Genomic DNA, 19,439 nt, shown 5'->3' on the forward strand with positions numbered 1-19,439 from the left:
AAAAAAAGAAGAAGAAGAAGGAATAGTCTTATATGGCATCTGAAAACGTTAGTATTTTTTAAAAAGTGGATTTCTTTGTGTTGACCAGGTCACTAGAGCTACTGTAAGCAGTAGGGCTGTTGTAGGAAAGTTTTGTGTTTCCATATAAAGATCCTCTTTGTAATTAGTTATTTTGATATTTTGCAGCTTTCCTTCTTGGAACTCAGAATATGTAAATATTCAGCCTTACAGACTTGTTTGCTGGAGGAAAAAAAAATTTAAAAATTAACTCTGTGAATGATGGGGGGAGAAGTCACTTGTCTGAGGGCTTAAAAAAAAAATTGACTTTGAGACCTCTTTTGTTTTTACAGTCTCTACGAACTCAGCTAATTGCTGCTGTACCAGTTGGACTTCAAATGTTCATTCCCTCTGTCTTTCCCCTGACCTGACACAAACGTCAACATCTTCCGTTAAATTAGACAAGTGATAAAGCAGCAGCCTAAAACGCAAGTGCCCATTCATCCTTAGCCAGGCTTCATTGTAACATTGTTTCTCACTTTTTTTCTTTCCTCCAAAATGAAGCAAATTACATAGAAGCACCAATAACTAAATAACAGTGCATGTCAAAGAATTCATCTGGAAGAACACTGTTGAAAGCTTGCTTACAAATTATTAGGTTAAAGAACAAGGTCCCAGGAAAATAGATTGTTAGCAAATCAATATTGGTCTTAAATGAAGAATACATTTAGAAACTAGGAGAGGTGTTTAACTTTTTTTTTTTTCCTTCTTAAAGACAGCATGTGGTTACCTAGGTTTATGATTGAAGGGTTGGTTTCTTCTTTCAGATAGAAACTAATGTTTCTATTGAATCAGGTAAATGGAAGCTGTCTTGCACAACTGAAAAAAATAAATAAATCTGAGCCTAAAATGATTTTTGGTTATATTTTAACAAGACACGATTTCTGAGCCTGTTCACACTGGATGATTTCACTTGCTGCATCTTCTAAATATTCATGAAACTTGAAGCAGAAATGAAGACAGGTCTCACTTTTCTGACTGTATACCTCATAAAACTCCACTGTAAAACATTGTAAAAGGATTTATTGATCTTTCAGAAATAAGGAGAAGGCTAAAATTATGGTAGCCTGTGTGAGCTTAACTAGCCTATATCCTATTATCCCCTTCATACTCGCCTCATGTCCTAAGCCTTTAGGATAACATACATCTCTTACGCAGCTATGTGTATTTCTTTTCCTATTGGTTCCTTGATCCAGCCATTGCACAGAACAAACCTGTGTTGGGTGTAAATCTGTGCTCTCTACTGAGGGAAGCAGTATTTTCTTAGATCACATTTTTGAGGATGCCAGAATGTGTTTAGAGAATGAGTCAGGAGATTGCAGAAGGAAAAATTTCAGAGTTAAGACAGGTGAATGGTGCCCTAGAGTGCTGATTTTTTTGTGCAGTACTAGGCAATTTGTTTAAAATCCAGATTCTTGTGAGTGCCTGTTATTATGACTGCTTGACTCCTTATCTTATTTACTGAATGCTTCCAGAGATCAATGGGAACTGTTTTGAATATGGAAAGTATTATATAATATGAAAAATTCTCAGAAATAGGCCTCCATTTTCTCATACTGTACGTTTCAAATTATTAGATGTATTTGACCTGACACTCTTTGTCTTAGCGCTCTCTTCCTTAAGGAAGTCTTATTTAAATAAGTATTTCTGAAGCTTTCAGATACTGTGGTGATGAATGTTAAAAGCTCCCAGAAAAAAAGAACAGACAGGAGAATTTCCATAGCTTGGAGTTAAAAAATTTTAGTGCTATCTATACTGAAGAAAATGCAGCTGCTCATTCAAAAGCATTTGTAGGCAGCACCATTCTGTGTGCCAAATGAGATAGGACCCTACAGTGAAATACTCTGTGGCCTCTTCATTAAGCTCTATGCTGTGCAATAGAAGAAAGAGTGAAGTAAAATTGGACTTCCGTGTTAAAGATCTCCCTGTGGATTTTTGTTTGTTTGCAGCCTTTTATTTTTTTTTCATTCCTAACGTTTTCATTATTCAATTGAACCAGTAATTCAGAGGGATTGGATTTCTGACTGCCTTCTGGCCATAAGAGGGTTGTGTGTCCTAGCCTAAGTTTGAAATGTGCCTGTCCCCTGTTGGGTGCATGCTTCAGCACATTTCTCCCAAGTCTCCACTCTTGATGCATCTTACAAGTCTTTTCCCTGGCTGAGATTTCTAATCTTTGTTCATGGTCCCCAGCCTGTTCTCACCATTAGGATGCTCACCGGCAGCACGTTTTCTTGAAGATCCCCATCGGCATGTCCTGTCACGTCCTGTTGTCACCCTCTGTACCACCCTGGCTCCCCGTCTTTTTCACTCCATCGCTTCCCACCACAACCTGGCTAATCCCAGCTCCTTGCCGAGTCCCACCACAGAACTTTAACTCCCCCGTGCCCCTATTCATTGATACTTCAGATTTCTTCCCAGGATCCTTCCCCCTCCCCTCCAATTCCCTGTGACCTTATCACTTTGCAGTCACTTGTGGTGAATGTCGCATGACTCTGGAGCTGAGCCACTCAGGCTTTTTTCCTGGCGGTGACTCTCAGCTTTCACAGCAGGAGACAACGGGAGTTTTTACCCCTCTGTTTCTGTATTTTACCAAGGAAATAAGGTTGTTTAGTCTCCTTCTCAAAAGCATTTAAAAATCTGTGAAGAAACAGTTCAGCAGTCTGTAAGCACAAAGCACCACTGTTAATGAATGAAATGAGATAAAACTGGAGTTCGTGATGGTAGGCTGAGGCAAACACTCAGGCAATTTTCTGCCAAGGTGCACGGAATCTTTCAAGCCATTTTAGTGTAGAGCATCACTGCAGGAATCTAGCAGTTCTCTTCTTTGAAGTGTTGGCCTCTGAAAATAAACATCATAGGCTTTGAGGAAGTCAGTTCAGCCTCAGTTTGGTGTCTCCCAACATTTGTTTTCCTCACTGGAAGATGCAGTACTGTGCGTTCCCAGCCCCACAGAACCTGTGCGTGCTGCCATCTGCCTGTGCTGCCATCTGCTCCCCTGAGCTTGCTGCAGCCAGAGTCTGTATATGCCCTTTCCAATGGGTGAGGCGTAGCAACGGGAAGATTCTCTGTCCTAATACCAGGGTAGCGTTTCTCTGGAGGAGCAGGGAGGACGGTAGAGGTTTGCTGGTTTTAGCATACTTCTGTGCTTGTTTGGCACTTGCAGCATTTGAGGGTAGTCTTCCTGCAAGTTGGCTGCCTTGCATGCTGCGTGGAAAAGGCCTTGTAGTAGAGACAGCAGGTGCTGCATATGCAAGGTGATTTTTGTTTTTTTCTTACTGGAATTTCTTTTATTTTAAATTTAACAGCTCTTCCTTTTTCCAGTGTAGTGAACCAGCAAGGTTCTTTTGATACCCAGCTATGTAACCTTGCTTGATTGCATAGCAGCAGTTCTTCAAAAGAGTTGGGTTTTTTTCATTTGCTTTTTGTTTTTCCTCCCCTGTGCATCTGAGTAGGACTTGAGAGCTGCATGAGGTCATGCCCCCATTTTCTACAGGTATTTATTTTTATCTTGATAAATAATATATAAATAAACTTTGGGGATACATGTAAGTAGGCAATAGCATGCACCCACAATTTCTTAGGGTTATCATTAGCTCAGTCTGTGTACACATATATGTGTGTGCATATATATATAAAAAAAATATATCCTTCATCTATATAATGCAAACTCCTTGAAGAATCTCTTCAAAAACAGTGCTAGGCACTTTTTGCTGCAAGAGTTAAGTATTTGAAGAGTAGGGTCCCATGCATGGTTCTCATGGGCCTATTTTTAGTTGCTCTTACGGGAAGAATGGCAAAAAATAGACTAGCACCGTGACTTTGGATTTAGTGCACATAATGTTTATAGGTTAGTTGACAGGAGCGTGTGCGTGTGTATGTGCCACAGGACCTTAGTACTACACTTCCTGTACATTCATTAACAGGACTCCCAGCAGAGCTACTGTAGTTTTAGTGCTCATAATACTAATTTTAACATGCCGCTATAAAGTGCGTCATAGCTCTGAAGTGCTATTTTCAGCCTTGATTAGGGATTACTGACCTGAAAGATCTGTATTTCTCCAGTGAGAGGCTTTCTTGAATTCATAAACGTCTCTCTGGATTTGCCCAGAGTGCTTTGCTCCTCCATTTCTCTCCCCTCCTACCGAAGCTGTGGATGGGGGGGATGCACAGGGTTTTGTTGCACTTATGCAGATGGTGCATTTATAGCCTGCAAGTACTGGTGCTGCATCTTTTAGATGTACATAATTTTGAACAAAGAAATGTTTAAGAGTCTTTCAGAATCTGTCGCTTTTTTGGTTATTGCTTTCACCTTCTGCTGTCCTTGCTGATTTTCTAAGTTTTGTTTGGTGTGATGGGCTCAGTCTGGAAGGGTAGTATTTCTAAAGTGTAAACTGGTGTTCTTGTATGTCTGCGTGACTGCAAGACTTGGGACCCTTAAAGCACACTATATTCTGATGCACATTAGCAAATCATGGCTGTATAGGGATCAGGTGAGAGACAGGGACATGAAAACCTGCTGTCTTTTGTCTGAAAAAAACCCAACCCCAAAAACATTTAAATGTTGAAAATTTTAGCAAGCTAACAGTTCTAGCTATTAAACTTTCCATGGAAATACCTGCCTCGTGTTTTCCAAGTCACTTACCATTGCAGCTGTTTCCTTACTAAATAAAATGTTCTGCTTTGTTAGTGACTTGCTAGCATTCAAAAAAAAAAGAAAAAGAAAAGGTGAGCATCCGAGCAAAGCTCACCTTCCTGCAGACTTCACACTTGTACAGAGTTTGAAACCTTTAAAAGGATGGGGTAATACTGAAGTAAAAAGCTTCCTATCCCCCCAGTCAGACAGAAAGGAAAGCAAAAGCCCTGACTTAATGAAGTGGAGCAAGAAGTGAAAATGTTTCAAGAGTGCCCCCTCCCTTTTCAGTTTTCCACCTACAGAATACCTACACTTAAAACCAAAAATCCTTAAAATGTCAGCTTGGCTGGAAACGAACAATTAAAAGATCCAGCCTTTGTTGTTCATCACTTACTGGGCAATTACAGTGCACGAATTTGTTGGCACAGCTCTGAATCGGGTGTGCAGGACCTGATTGTTCAATGCTCAGTTCACTGGCCATTAAATGAGCAAATTATTCCAGCAGCAAAAAGGGCAAATTTCTACCTTGCCCTAATTTTTCCACTCATCTCTCTCATTCTCTGTTTATGGGAAAGGGAGTGAGGAGGAAAGGCAAATATTTCCCTGCCTCCAGGATTGCAGGCAGATGGAAGAGACACGCTGGTCACTCCAGTCACAGCTCCAGATTTGGTCCTTTGCCTTTTTAGATTTCACTGTAGTGAGTGTTTCTCTCTTCTCCGTGTTTCCAGCACCATAATAACACGCAGATTTGAAAAACCATTTTCCCTACAATTATTGGATACCGATACAAAACCAAAACCACTACAGAGAGCCAGATCAGGGTGATAAATTGTGAGGGTGGGGGCAGTAGGTTTTCTTTTAAAAAAACTGACTTCATCAGGCAGCTAGCTCCATTTCTGCTCAGATAAATGCTTACACCCGTTGCATTGCATGTGTGGCGTGTCTTTCATTTTCATTTTATAAATGCATGAAATAATTCAAAATAGGTTGCAAAAACCTGATGGTTGGCCTGTTAGAACTGCAGAGTTATTGCAAATAATGAGGCACAGAATAAGAGTAGGGGGAATAAAATCTTTCAGTGGTCTTCATCTAAATACCTGTGTTTAATTTCCCCTCTAATCCTAAGTGTACAAACAGCAGGAAAGCCACAGAGCCCCTTGGAGCAGAAGAGCAAGTTAGAAAGCCCAGCTTTCAGCGCACCGGTGAGGAGACAAAATTACAGAGCTCCAAGCCCGATGTGCCGTTTCCTCTTGCACCCTCCTCTCCCCTCCGCCAACCTACATTTCTTGGCTCCCGTCAGCTCTGAGGCTGTTGGGGTTGTGACGTAAATGACTCACAGCGAGTGACCCCCGTGGCAAACCTGTAAAACATTATACGGCATGAATAAGAAGTCTCTTATTAGGTCTGCAGCTGGCAAGATGCAGACATATGGCAGCAAGGATGTTTTGGAAGAAAGGCACGGCTTGACAAAGAACCTAGTCTCCCAATAAAGGTTTATACTGGCACTTTCCTGTGTTTATAATACCATATGCCAGGGGCATGGCCTCTTTTTTCATCATATTGTTGTTTAACTTTTTCTTTTTTTTTAATACCTAATCAGCCCTTAGGCTGAGGAGTCTGAGAAGCAGAAACTTGATATTATTTTTTCCTTAGATTTCTCCGACTGGAGTTACCATGTTGTAACTGCCTAGGCTCAAATCTGTTTCGTGTATAAAGTGAAGTAAGTTTGTCAGGACCAATTGTTTCTGTTATGAGAAGGAAGTTTAATTTTTGAGAACATTCTCAGAATAGACTCAGTATTGCCTGTTTTTTTGTTGTGGGTTTTGTTTTGGTTTTGGTTTTTTTTTGTCATGTAGATATTCAAGCTTGTTTGCTTGCTTGCTTTTCCCTATGTTAGTTTATTATTACAGGATAGTATAAGCATGGTTGTTTTTAAGGAGGGTTGCTATTTGAGTGTGTTTTTAAAACCTCTTTCCCTTACAGCCTAACAATCTCAATAATAAGCTTTTCTTAGATCTAGGCATCTCATCTCTGGTTTAAGAGCTGCACAATCATGCTGTTCCTCTATCAGTTACTGTGATAACTGGTCCTTTAAATGATCATCCTTGACCTTTATTAGCCTTTCGGGCTGATTGATTAGTTAAATCCATATTTACAGTGGTAGCCAGAGAGATTTTTGGTTGAGTATAACTGCCGATTTGGGGTTTTGTTATTTACAGGACAGTAGCCCTTAGGATTTCCAGTTGGGGAACTTGCCCTGTTGTTCTAGAAGCTGCATAAAACTAGGACAGAAAGACACTTTCTTCTGCCCCAGAGAACTTGCAGTCAAACTGAGTTTTGGTTTAAGAGAAGTTTTACCTTTAACTGTTTCAATACCACCTGGCCCCCATATGATATGCAGAGTGTAAGAGCATAGCCCTGGCATTGGGAAATTCGTATTCTAAAATGCAGTGAGTTGTTTTTCTGGCTTTTTGCAACTGCGCTCAGTGACAAAGCGACTCTTTCGCTGCTGAAGGCTGAGCTGTTGGTGCTGTACTGAGTCCTCTTAGGGCTACAAAAATTCTCCAGCAGTACATAGTCACCTTGGTGCAACTTCTTAGGAGTCGAGAGTTTGTTGGGCAATGCACGTGTGAGGAAAGAAACTGAAAATAAATAGTTATAGGTTAGGAGACATGCTAATAAAGTTAAAAACCAGCAAGAGCTTAAAAGAAGTCTGGGCTCTTCTTTTCACTTTTTTTCTTGACTCCTCAAGATACGAATTAACCTCGTCTTGTACCTCCTCCATATCTCAGGTTCCCACAGTTAAATCTACGGCTGTCTGAAATACGTACACAAAATATCTGTGTTCAGAAAAATCCTTGGCAGTAAAATAACTTTTTTTTATTATTGTATTTTAGTTTCCTTAGCTTTATCTGCCCTGTGGTAGAAACAGCCTGCATAGTGATAAAGGACTTAATAGTTTTCAAGTTGCATTAAAACTACTTTGTTCCTCTGTGCTTGCTGATGAAATTGCTGAGTTGTTATGGATATTATTTCAAATCCTGGTGCATCACGAGCAACATGCAGGGTGCTTTTTATCTTCATTTTCTTGAAGCGGGTGGGATACCCTACGCAAGCGATGGAGCACCCAGAGCGAAAGGTGGAACAGCTGGGTGTGTGGAGCGTGGGTGATGCCTTACGCACCCTGTGAACCAAGGAGGTGACTGTGTAGAACTGAGACACTGTGCAATTGTTTCTTGTAATTTTTTTCTTAACAGAGTCATTTTTATCTAGTTGAGTTAAAGACCCATTACTGTCTTCAAGCTAGTTTCTATCCTGTCAGTGGGACAGGCTTTTTCTTCTGGTCTCGGCCAGGATCTGACAAAAATCATGAATTAGCTCCACCCCGGTACAGCTAATGTCTTGGGTCTGTTCTCCTCTAAAATGAAGTTACTGCTTACTGTTGTTCCCACAGGGACTTGGGGACAATTAGAGGAGATAGATGAAGCAGATTGGAGCAGCTAAACTGGCCAATTAATCACTGTCTCTTGCTCGCTTGCTTAATTTAGGGATAGATTTTGCATCCCTTGGTAGCAGTGTGGCCTTTTAAAAAAGCAAAAAAACCCCAGTGAACACTCTTCTGTTCACTGAGCAGTTAAGTATATCACCCTAGACAAAAGGGTGAGCCGTATGCCCTGTCCGTCCTCATATTTTCTTGACTTCTTTGGAGCAAAAGCAAAAGGCTCACCATGGCCTGGCATGCCTGGTGTTATCCCCGTTGGATCATGGAGATTTGGTTGAGCCTGAGGTTTTCCATAAGTATACTTTAGTAATCATCTCTTTCTGCAGAGATGCCCTCCACTGTGATTAAATGCAGGTTGGTATCTGTAAGCGAGGTATTAATGAACAGTTTGAGAGTCAGAAGACTCTCCACGCTCCTATTAAGAGCCGGAGAGGAAACATGTTTCCACCCTGGGCAGTCCACCTCCCTGCCTAAATGCTTCATCCCCCTGCCCCACCTTAATCAGAGAGGGAGCCCGTGCTTTTATGTTGGACAAGTCTTTACAAGGTGGCACTCGTCTGCGTGTTTGTATTAGAGCCGTTGTTGTGTCCGGCCGGGCGAAGCAGGCACAGCCGCACAGGGTGGGCTGGCACTGAGTGGAGTAGCTGAGGTATCAGAAGTGTGTGAGGTACACAGGACATGTGTGGCTCGAAGTCGGTGTATAAGCAGCATTAGAAAGGCTTTCTGCTCATATCCGTAAAAGTGAAATTCCTCCCTGGTATGAAATCCTGGACCTATGACTCCCCCACACGCAGCAAAACAAAAACAGCCATCTGCTTGCCATGTTCTTAGCACATTTCTGGTTTGGGTTTGTTGTTTGGATGGGATTTTTTCCTTCTTTCTTCCAAGAAAGTTGACATCCTGCTTCCAACCTCCTCCTACTAGGAAATTGACTTAGATGGTAATGAAAATTAAAGGCTCCTCCAGGAATAACTGCAGCTATATTCTGCCCTGTCCTAGCCATGAAGATGAAAGGGAAGGAATCTATTTTAGACCTGGCTCCCCAAGCAGAGGTGAGTCTGTGCACAGGAGGGCGCGCAGCTGATGCCGTCCTGGCAGAAGATGGCTGGCAAGCTGGGAATCACAAATAGGAGAATATGCAGCTGTAATTCCAACGTCGTTTTGCACCGCGTTGTTGCTATGTGACAGGCAGTGCCAGCTAGCGAGCTGGAGTGCTTGCTCTACAGTTTAGAGTGGTTTAAGTTTGTACCCCTGGTCTAGCCTGCTTTTAAGCACACATTACTTGGTGGTTGTATGAGCTCCAAGGATATTCCCTCTTCTCCCTCTGCCTCCTATTAAATAACAAGATTACAGCAAATTGTTGGCCTAGATATGGCTTGCTGTGCTCCCCGGGTTGTAGATCAGACTCTGACCTCATTCTGTCTTTGCTCTCTGACGTCTACATCCTGTGAAATCTGCTGGGTCCTTCGTCCTTACGGCTTGCTCTTTATAAGTGTTTCTTTACTGTTCTGCACCCCGGGAGCCATTTTGCTGGGCACAAGCAGTGGCGTAAGCATGGCTCTCGAGCAGCTCACAAAGAGGTTGACTTGCTCCTGTGTTCCAGGTCCCCGGGACATCTGGGCTACTCTGGGGTGATGCAGACCTGAAAGCAGGGGGGGAAGGAAACCAAGCTTCAGCGTCGTGAGTTTTCCTAGAGCCTGAGCGCTCGCAGCCTTGTGCGGCATCCCCAGCAGGGCACGAGGCTGCCTGGTGAGCTGCTGTCAGCTCCTGCTCGGGAACCTCTCCTTGGCTCCCTCTCCCCTGCTTTCTCCCATGCAGGCATCTTGTGCTTCTTTGACCTTAGAAAGATTGACTGGCCTGTAAGGTCAGAAAATTTGGCCACTCAGTCGAGAGCTACCCAATGACCAGTTTTGCAAGCAGGACTGTGGAGGCATTTCAAGAAAGATTTCCAAATGTAGCTTTTTTTTTTTTTTTTTTTTCCAAGCAGAAGCAGCCTGAATACTTTGAGAAACTGAGAATGAAGTTTCTTTACCACAACAGCAGAAAAGCTGATTTGGTTCAGTAAACCCTTTAAAGCTTGAAGCAATAGTGGGAATTTTTTCCATGAGTTTTGGGTTGGTTTTTTTTTTTTTCTTTTCAAATTTTAATTTCAACACTCTGTAGTAAAACAAAACTTAATGCTGTTGTCCCTAGATATTGAAAAAGGAGACCCTGGTGTCTTATAAATATCCTCTTTCTCCCTTCCAGTACTTGCATCCAAACCAAAATCTTTGGCAAATTCAGTTTGCGAAGCATTTCAATTTTGAAGAAACCTGGTTTTAATTCTTACAGTCAAGTCAACTGATTGTGTTATTCACTTGTATGCAGGTGCTCTTTGCATCCTGGGGATGAGGAATTAGTCTGTACCTTTACAAGATGCTTCATATCAGTCTGAAAGCACTGTTTTATAAATAATCAGAATTCTATTTTATTGAATAAAATAAATATAAAAAAGTAAACCAAAAACCTCGTGTATTAATATGTGAGGACATTAGAGCTATGGTATCCACCTACTGCATTTTTAACTCTCATGCTTTTCAAATAAAGATTTACCATATAGTTGTGCAGCAAGACAGTAGGAATTTTCACACTAATCTGTACTGTTGCAATAGCAGATATTTAGGCAGTGGATAAGCTACTGGGTAAATTTTCACATGCTTTCTGACCTTTCTGATGCTGGCATTGCCTAGTCTTCTCAAGTAGCAACTAAGATAATTTGGCCCTTGAGATAAAGAAGGAGAGATAAAGTTATTTTTAGCAATTGCTTGCTTTAGTTCTGGCATTTTGTTCTGTCCTGCCCATCCTCCTCATAGAGTGGAAGGATGCAGCTTGTTTATTATGTTTTACCATATCCACTGTGCTGGCTTTTCATACCAGGCAGAGGTGAGGTTTGCCCTTCGGCAGCTTTCCCACCAATGCAGGGGCAGCCGTCTGCGTTCTGGAGATCACAGATCAGCCACAAATCTTCAGTTTTCAATCCTTGTATTTAATCCCTGCCCCCCCCACCCCCCCTCGCAGTCATGCTAGTTAGAAGCTTCCTTTCCCTCTTTGAAGAAATTTCTTTTCTTTTCTTTACTTTTTTTTCCTTTTCTTTTCCTACAATTCTGATTCCAGGAACTGAAATTTCTAAGAAAACCTGAAGTGCTGTGAGAAATATTGTCACTTCAGATATAATCTGTGCACTGCAGAAAATCAGCATGTGTGTCTTCTGTAAGTTACAGTAAGAGTATTTATTACTGTCATCTTAAGAGATTCCAAATGTTTCAGCTTATCGTCAGTTCTATGTGTGGGCCCTACCTGTATTTCCATCCCCTTATTTCTTGATCCTGTCAATTTAATATTATGGAAGATGTTGGTAGCATTATGCACATGGAGGCTGAACCCCACTTTTTAGTCATAGGGCCAACAAAGTGTGGCATTACAGGCTTGTAGTGGGGTGTTGCCTGGGAGCCCCTGTTTTCCTCTGCGGCTGCCTCTTCCTCGATGTCGCACTCCAGACTGCCGCTGAGAAGGGCATTTTCTCTCCACCATGAATACTTGCCTTTCTGTGGCTCCTTGGTAAGAACTGAAATACCTCTCATCAGACTGGCTGCGCATAGGCAGCTCCTTAGTCCACCTTGAACTTTCTGACTTCCTTGTTACCCAGCATGGGTGTTTTAACTTGAACTGTCTTTCCCTGAAAACAAATGAAAATGCAGGTTCCAGGACCACGCTGTGTGTGCTGGGGGGACGGGGGCGGATGTGTGGGAAGAAAAGTATTAGGTTAGGAAAAATATTTAGGATATATACATTTTTATTTGTGTTCTATATTTAGGTATGAGAAGGGAAGTTATTTTTTTTCCCCTTCTGCAGTTCTCCCAAGCTCATAAAGCATCTGTTTCTCAGCCTCTGTTGCTCTTGCCTGAACTGAGGTTGATGGTGGCCCTGGTTCCCCTTCAAGGAGGCTTTGTCCTGATAAAGGGACCCATTGAGAGGGCCAAAGGCACACAGGCAACTAACGTTCAATATGCAACTGCTTATCTCCTGGCAACATATTTGTGGACTATGGGTCTTGATACTAATAAAGTAGGTAAACTGCCATTATCTATGATTTCTCTTTCTGAAAAAGGAATTGTGTGGAAAAATGGAAGGTGGAAGAGAGAAAATACTCTCCAGTTCATGGAGCTCTTGTGGTGAACACTTTCATGCCAGAGAGGCCTCACACACCTCAATCACTTGATCTTGATGAATAGATCAGAAAGTTTCATGAGGATGCTTTTTCTCCTGGGATTTTGGCTTTTCATCCCTTCCGCTCGCTGTTCATCTCCACATCCATATGTGGAGCTGAAGTGGACTCAATGTCTTTAAAGCTCAGGGAAGGTTCAGTTCAGGTCTGGGGCACAGCTGTTGGTTTTTTCACTTTGTTCAAGTCATCTTCTCTAGCTACAGTCCTTCTAACTGAAGAAAGAGGATTGCAGGATGCCTGGGTGTTCAGCCACAGATACAGGGGAAAAACTTTCACTATTTTTGATCCCTTGAGGTTTCCTATCTTTCCTGTTTCACTTTAGTGCTTTCTTAAAAAGAGGACGGTTGTTGATATGTGAAGCCTGTTCTCCTTCTGATATGTAGAGGGCTGAACAGTGCATTTTCAGAAAGAGCGATAAGATCTCCTGGCGGCTGAAAACAAGATTAATTCTGTTCCCTGGTGTATGCCGTCGACTCCCCCAAAAAAGAACTGGGACATAAATAGTTGATCAAAATTAAGCCTATGGTCTGATCCCATGAACTGAAGTTACTTAGTTTCTATTCCCAGTTTTGCAGTACTGTGCTGGGTAAATGCCTCAGTTCTCCATTTGTGAAATGGAGATAAATCAAATTTTTTTCCTCACAAATGTCCTGTCTGATTTAACAAGTTTGTATGGTGATCTGAACATAAGTGCTTTGGAAGTGTTGCTACTAAGATTTCTCTGATTTGCAGCTAATAGATAATAGCAGGGAGAGACTCAAAGCTGTCTTACAGAGACTCAGACTAATTGTGTTTAACTGTGTCTCCCGGAAGACCAAGCTGGTTCCCAGGCCTAAGAGGAAAAACAAAGGACAACATCCAGGCCATGCTGAATTGACAAAAATGTTGTTAGCATTAGGGGATCAGGATTGTATCTGTAATTAATACAGATCTGGAGGTCTCTTTTTCATAGTCATAGGACCAGATCTGCACAGCTGCTTAGTACTTCTAGTGCCCCCCTCCCCTCTTTTTTTTTTTTTTGTTTTGTTTTGGTAGCTAGAAATATAAATACCTTTCCATCTGGACTCTCCTGGTTGGGGTAAAGTGATGTATACTAGTGTCTACTAAAATAACACTGATGCTGAATCAAAATAGCATTTTTACATAAGTTGAAAATAAGAAGATGAAAGAAAAATATTTGGGACACAGGAAGAAGGAACTTAAATTACTTTTTCAGCAAAAAAGGAAGGGGCTGAAGACATCGTAATGAGATTAATGGAAGGGAAAGCTCTTATTTCTGAGGGAGTCCTTGTCATAAGAAGAGGAGATACTGCTTTTTTTGATCGAGCTTGTTTTAGAAGTATATTTCAGCAACATGCAAAGTTAGACTATGCAAGGAATAAAATTCTGGGGAAAAAAGGACCAATAGTGGAGGTGGAAGTAGTTGCTCATATAAAAGAAAGCAAATTTCAGAACTTTCTATTTTGGAATAGATGGACCTTTCTGACACAAAACTTTTTTTTTTTTTTTTTCAACCACAGAAATGCTACGTTATTTTGTTGAAGTCTGTTTCTGAAAGGCAGATTAGTCAAAATGACATATTTTCAATGGAAGATTCTTCTGCCAAAGAATATTTCAGCAGCTTTCGTGTGACTCGGTTTAACTGAATTAAAACTGCAATCCTAAAACAGAAGGGATGGAGCAGCTGCACATCTCTGAAGCCCGCTCCTTCGAGGTCAGCCCTTCCAGAATGGGTTCCTCTCCCCTCTGCCCTGCTCTACCTTTCTCCTTCTCAGTCTAAAACACCACCTGGTATATCCGTTTGCACCATGACACCCCTGAATAGCATATATTCTGTGCATCGTTTACACCATGATAGAGACTGCAGCTTTTGTGGGCTCTGGTTTTGCTGTTAGCAGTACTGTGATGCTATGGAAATATGGCTTGGGTGACCACGTGGAATTAAATGTTGGCAGACAATGTTGCAGGGGAATGTATTTTATGATATCCCTCTAAGACAACATGCGTGGTTTTATTACTTTAAAAATAAAATCTCAGAAGCAAAGCTTTTAAAGAGTCATAGTTGTTTGAAAGACAGGATTTCAAATCATGGAAAAACCTGCAGCCATTATGAAAAATCTGTTTTTACTTTGACTTCTAGAAATCTCCACTGAAATTACTGCCGATTCCCCCCTGTACAGCACAAGCCCGGTATTCATCTTCCTGGCTTTTGCCTGTTTATATCCAGCATCTCTGCAATCCAGATGGGGAAGAGCACATGTGACAGCGTGTGTGTGTGATTTGGAGCAGCAGATGGGTGCGAATGACAAACTGTTGCCTGTGTAGGCACCTACCTAGAGATTGCTCGGAGTCCTGCCTCTGTGTGGTGTTGTTCTGTTCCTATGCCATTATCGAAGAGGGCACTGTCAGGGCTCCCGTGTTGAAGCTTTACCTAACTTGACAGGGATCCTGTGCAGGCATCCAGATTTCAGTGCCTTTCAGTACTGACGTCTGCTTGTGATGTGCCTTCTGTCAAAGGAGGCACTGACTGTATTAAAAATTGTGTAGGGAGAAAGGCAAGGTGGGATTGACTTTATATTCGAACTCCCTAGTGAAGAGGGATCCTGCTTCGGTGTCTTTTTGTTCCCCAAGTGGGCCTGTCACTCTGCATTTCTTGCCCTATTTGAGTTGCCTTTCCCTTTTCTGCTCTTGCTCTGAATGTGTTCTGCATAAAGAGAAAAGTGATGGAAAGTGAAGTGCATTGAGAGAGGAGAGGTTGGTGTTTCTGTTGCGGTCCTACACCTACAGCTTTCGATATTCTCGCTGCATGGGCATGCTGTTATCAGCTGGTACAGAATTTCACGCGTTGTCCGACAGTGTGGCTGCCGTGAAAATGATGCCATTTCCAGTGGCCAGGAAATTTAGGGCCAAATGTATTTTTGCATGCATTTCAGCTGGACTGTCACTTAAAATTGTAGGACAGAGAAGTTTAAAATGCATGTGTAACTTGCTTCCTTGAACTAGTCCCTTTCCAGTCAGCAGGGTCACCGATGCTGCAGTCGTGCATGCACATGTACTTGCTAGATTAGGAATGCAGTTAGCGCAAGGTTTGGTGTCTGAGTCACAGCAGTGATTTAAAATTCACAAAATCTGTAATTTCTCTACGCGTTAGTCCTGCCAGCTCTGCTGTAAGGCCTGACTGGGGTACCAAAGGGGAAGCCTCACTCTGCCAGCACTCTGAGCTCTGCTCGTTTTGTAGAGCCAGCAAAGCACCGAAGTTTGGTGCCTGTGGTCCCGTAAATTTGAGGTAGGTAATCAATTCCTACTGCTATCTGGCTGAAACACATATTCTGCGGCCAGGAATTTGCATGTAAATGTCAGTGTGAAAATATCGTGGTGAATTTTCTGTGCGGTTACAAGGATGAGTAGAAAAGATCTCTAGTTTGCTGCTGGATAGACATCTGAGCCCCATGTGAGCACCCTGCGGAGGACAGTTGGAGGAGATACGGGAATGGGGCTGCTTGGGGAAGGGGTGGGTGAAATGTGTCCTGCTGGAAGAAGATCACTGAACTGATTTAATTAGTTCTGTTTCAGAGGATTCGTTTTTGCTCGGGTCACTGCTATGTTCATCTATTTGCTTTTTTCCCCCCTCTTAGCAATAGACAAATGCAGGGTGATAATTAATTTGGCAGGTTGATTGAGATTGGGTGGCAGAGAGGGGAGTTTTCCTGGATGAGTGGTGAAGCGTTGCTGGTTGAGCTTAAAGTGAATAGTCTGAAATAGAAAGTAGTTAGTATAAAATCCCCCAAGGGTGTGTTTAAACTGAATGTACTTTGAGTTTTGACATTGAGGTTTTTTAGTAAGCTACCAGGCTCTACAGTGTAATTTTAGGACATTTGTTAGCTGGGATCTAGCTGTTGAAATGTCAGTGCTATTCTTCTGCATTGTGAAACCTCAAAGCTGGGAAAATGGGGTGTTAATGAAAGAAGTAGCTTGTTTGTGTGGGTGTCAGGCTGGAATGAGCTTTGGCAGAGTGATGCTCTTTTCTCTTCCAGGCCAACCCTGGAAGCTGAGGCTTCACCTGACCAGACGCAGTGCTGCTCTCGTGGTGGAGGAGGCACTGTGGGTCAGTCCACTCTGTGCACTAGCTTGAGGGAGGCTAAATTCTCAGTATCTTAACGTTTTCATTATTAAATCTCAGCTATCCCTCAGTGTGCTACCATTAAAGTTAAAGCATTTCAGGAAAATGAGCTGCTGAAACCATAAGAAATTATGTTTCTGGCCTGCCTCACTGTATTTTAGCCTCACCAGCAGCTGATTCCTGTAATCACTGTGTTTTGTTTTTCACACCAGGTGGACATTAAATTGCCATATTAAAAAAAGTAAAGTTTCTTTTTTCCTTTTTAGTGAGTGCATATGGTAGCAGAAGAGATCTGATTTGTTCAAACTACTGGATTCTGTTGCTTACAGAATTTCCAGTTTTGGGGGGCAGTGGCACTGCAACCATTATTTGACTTCTCTGACCAAGAGGTTGGGGTTTGGGGGTTCACTCTCTCACCCTCTATCCCCTTCCTTTTTGTAAGTGTCTCTGCTCTGATGAGAGTTTTTGAGTTGACAGCTATGACAAAACGCCATCCGACATGCACAAGGGAAGTACACCAGGGACACCAGCAAGTCACGCTTGTCCCTATCCCCTCTGCTGTGGCTCTGTTCCTTTGCGGAGGAACCACTTCGGAAGGTTAAATATCTGGTGAAACCTCCATGCTTAGTCAGTCCTAAGGGTTTTCGGCTGGGACTGCCAGTAAGGATGTCAATTTGACAAGGTTTTGGGTTTGGTTTGGTTTGGGTTTTTTTTCCCTGCAAGGTAGACACTTATCCACTGGGAATTCCTATTTTTATGCAGACTACCAGAGAGTGGTCAGCTGTTAGATTAATGCATTTATTAAACTAATTGGACTAAGGTTTGTTCCATATGACCTTTCATAGTTTCTGTCAGTATTGTGGGTGTTTCAACTAAAATCAGGGCTTGACTCAAAAATCCCTTAAAAGTTTTCCTACTCTTTCAGTGGGGTTTTTAATTGCTATGTGAAAATACATTCCCTGTATCTTCAAGGAACTAATTTCTTTGGAAGCAGAGACCCTCCTGCGCACTGATGAGCAGCTGAAAAGAGTGTGTGTCATCTTCAAGGCTTATGTTGGTAACAACAGAAAGTGCAATATGAAACTAGAATCTCTGAAAAGAGGGAAAGTGAGAGAAAAACCGTGCGCTAAGGAGAGAATGATATTGGTAACATACATGCAGAGCAGATTTTTTGTAGTATTCTTTAGACTCCTTTAAAAAATAAATAATAGGCTTCAGATACCTAAACATGCTTTCAGACTATGCTGACTTTGTCTGCTGCAGTAGCTAGCTAGTTCATCAAGCCTGTGGCAGGCTTGATATTGTGACTGGGGTTCTTAATGCATAGTTAATGATTCCCAATGGAAAAAAGTAAATAAGCTTTCTGACTTTTTCTAGGAACTTAATTACACCAGAATGGACTTGACTGTGTAGCTTTGAAATCCAGGAACTTAATGTGTCTACTTTGAATAGCAAGCAAGCTTTAAATAGTGATCTTCTTCGTTTTAACAATCTATTTTTCTTCTTTTGTCAGCTTTTTGTTATATTCAGGAGTCTTGATATTGCTGTGTTGCCCTGGCACCCCCATACCAAGGAATATTCTTCTGTAAGTTACTGTCTGTAAATTATGGCCATGGCTAAACTGGGAGGATATCAAAGTATCTGTGCCCACATGCTTTATCTCACCAGTATGGATATTTTTTTCTAGGACTTTGGTTTTCATGATTATGCTCAGAATGGGAAAGTGAGTACATGGAAGATTTGGTGAACACTTTTGCTTGTTGCATACTAGTCCACCAGCTCAACGTGCCTGTTACTAATCCACCAGATCAGTTTAAGGGGATAAGAAATCTTTTTATGATCAGTTGAATTGTTTTATTCATTTATTCTGGAAATCTTTTAAATACCCAGATTAAGATAAGACTATTAACTTAGGACGCCTTTGCTAAAAGAAATCTGCTCCACATCTGGAAGTAGCTCTTTTTGTGGCATCCATCCTTGGGGATCACTGAAGAATAAGAGTTGCTTTTCTTTAAAAACAAACAAATCAGTCCTCTTCTGTATTTTACTACAGCTCTGCCTCCAAAACCCATTGTTTAAAATCCTGTTTGATGTGTGAAAGATTAATAGGGGCCTGAGAAATTCGGTGGCAGGACTGAAAATAATAGAAACCTGTAAGGATTTGGTTTACTACTGTCATATGTTTAAATAGTTGTGACAAAAATTTATATAAATCCAGATACAGGGTGTGGAGGTGGATATTCCCCTGCCTTTTCTTTTTCCCATGTACATTTTTTTTTTTATTTCGCATACCTTCCCACTGTCTAAAGTTAAACCTGCTCATTTCAAGAAGTGGTGTGGAGCAAAGAGCACGACAGTAGTCCACAAACCCATGGCTGCCGGTTTGCCATGTCATGCATCTTCGTGCCTCCTGCTCCCTTGCAAGGGATCCAGGATCCCTGAAGAAGTCAGATGCAGTTTATTGTCTGGAAATATTCTAAAAGGTCATATGCTGCCATGAGAAAAGTACACAAAAATGTAGTCTCTCTCTTGCCGTCTCACCCAGCGCCAGATATGATCTCATCCCTTTTATTCCTTTGGAGCTGAGTCCCTGGTTAAGTGCTCAGGATGGTTCCTTCGCCGTGCCTGCGGGACAGTGGCTGCTGGTGCCTTTTGAGTTGTCCTCCTGTGCCGCAGTGCCCGTTCACCTCCCTTCAGCCTTACCTCACCAAGTGCCCTCTTTTCTCCGTTCCTTTCTGCCACAGTGGCTCAGTATCATGTTCACTGTCTCAACAGAGTATCTGCCAGACATAGATGTTTTTCCCCTGTTTTGTGTAGCCTCTGGCAGTGCTATGGTTCATTGGTTGACCTGCCAGCCAGGCTG

The 19,439-nt window shown here is 42.0% G+C and overlaps 1 protein-coding gene across 3 annotated transcripts in view; it reads left to right on the forward strand.

The window, feature by feature from the left end:
- Positions 1 to 19,439, forward strand: part of PDE3A (phosphodiesterase 3A) — a 262,985-nt gene that overhangs the window by 138,298 nt on the left and 105,248 nt on the right. Inside the window, exon 1 of one of the 3 annotated variants that reach the window (XM_069807853.1) lies at positions 15,722 to 15,742. The exons of the other annotated variants lie outside the window; for them this stretch is intronic. The gene's annotated coding sequence lies outside the window, so the exon portion shown is untranslated. Of the gene's footprint in view, positions 1 to 15,721; positions 15,743 to 19,439 lie in introns of those variants that run through there. 3 annotated transcript variants of the gene reach the window in all.

This window comes from Haliaeetus albicilla, chromosome 19, assembly GCF_947461875.1.
Source record: "Haliaeetus albicilla chromosome 19, bHalAlb1.1, whole genome shotgun sequence".
Lineage (NCBI taxonomy): Eukaryota > Metazoa > Chordata > Aves > Accipitriformes > Accipitridae > Haliaeetus > Haliaeetus albicilla.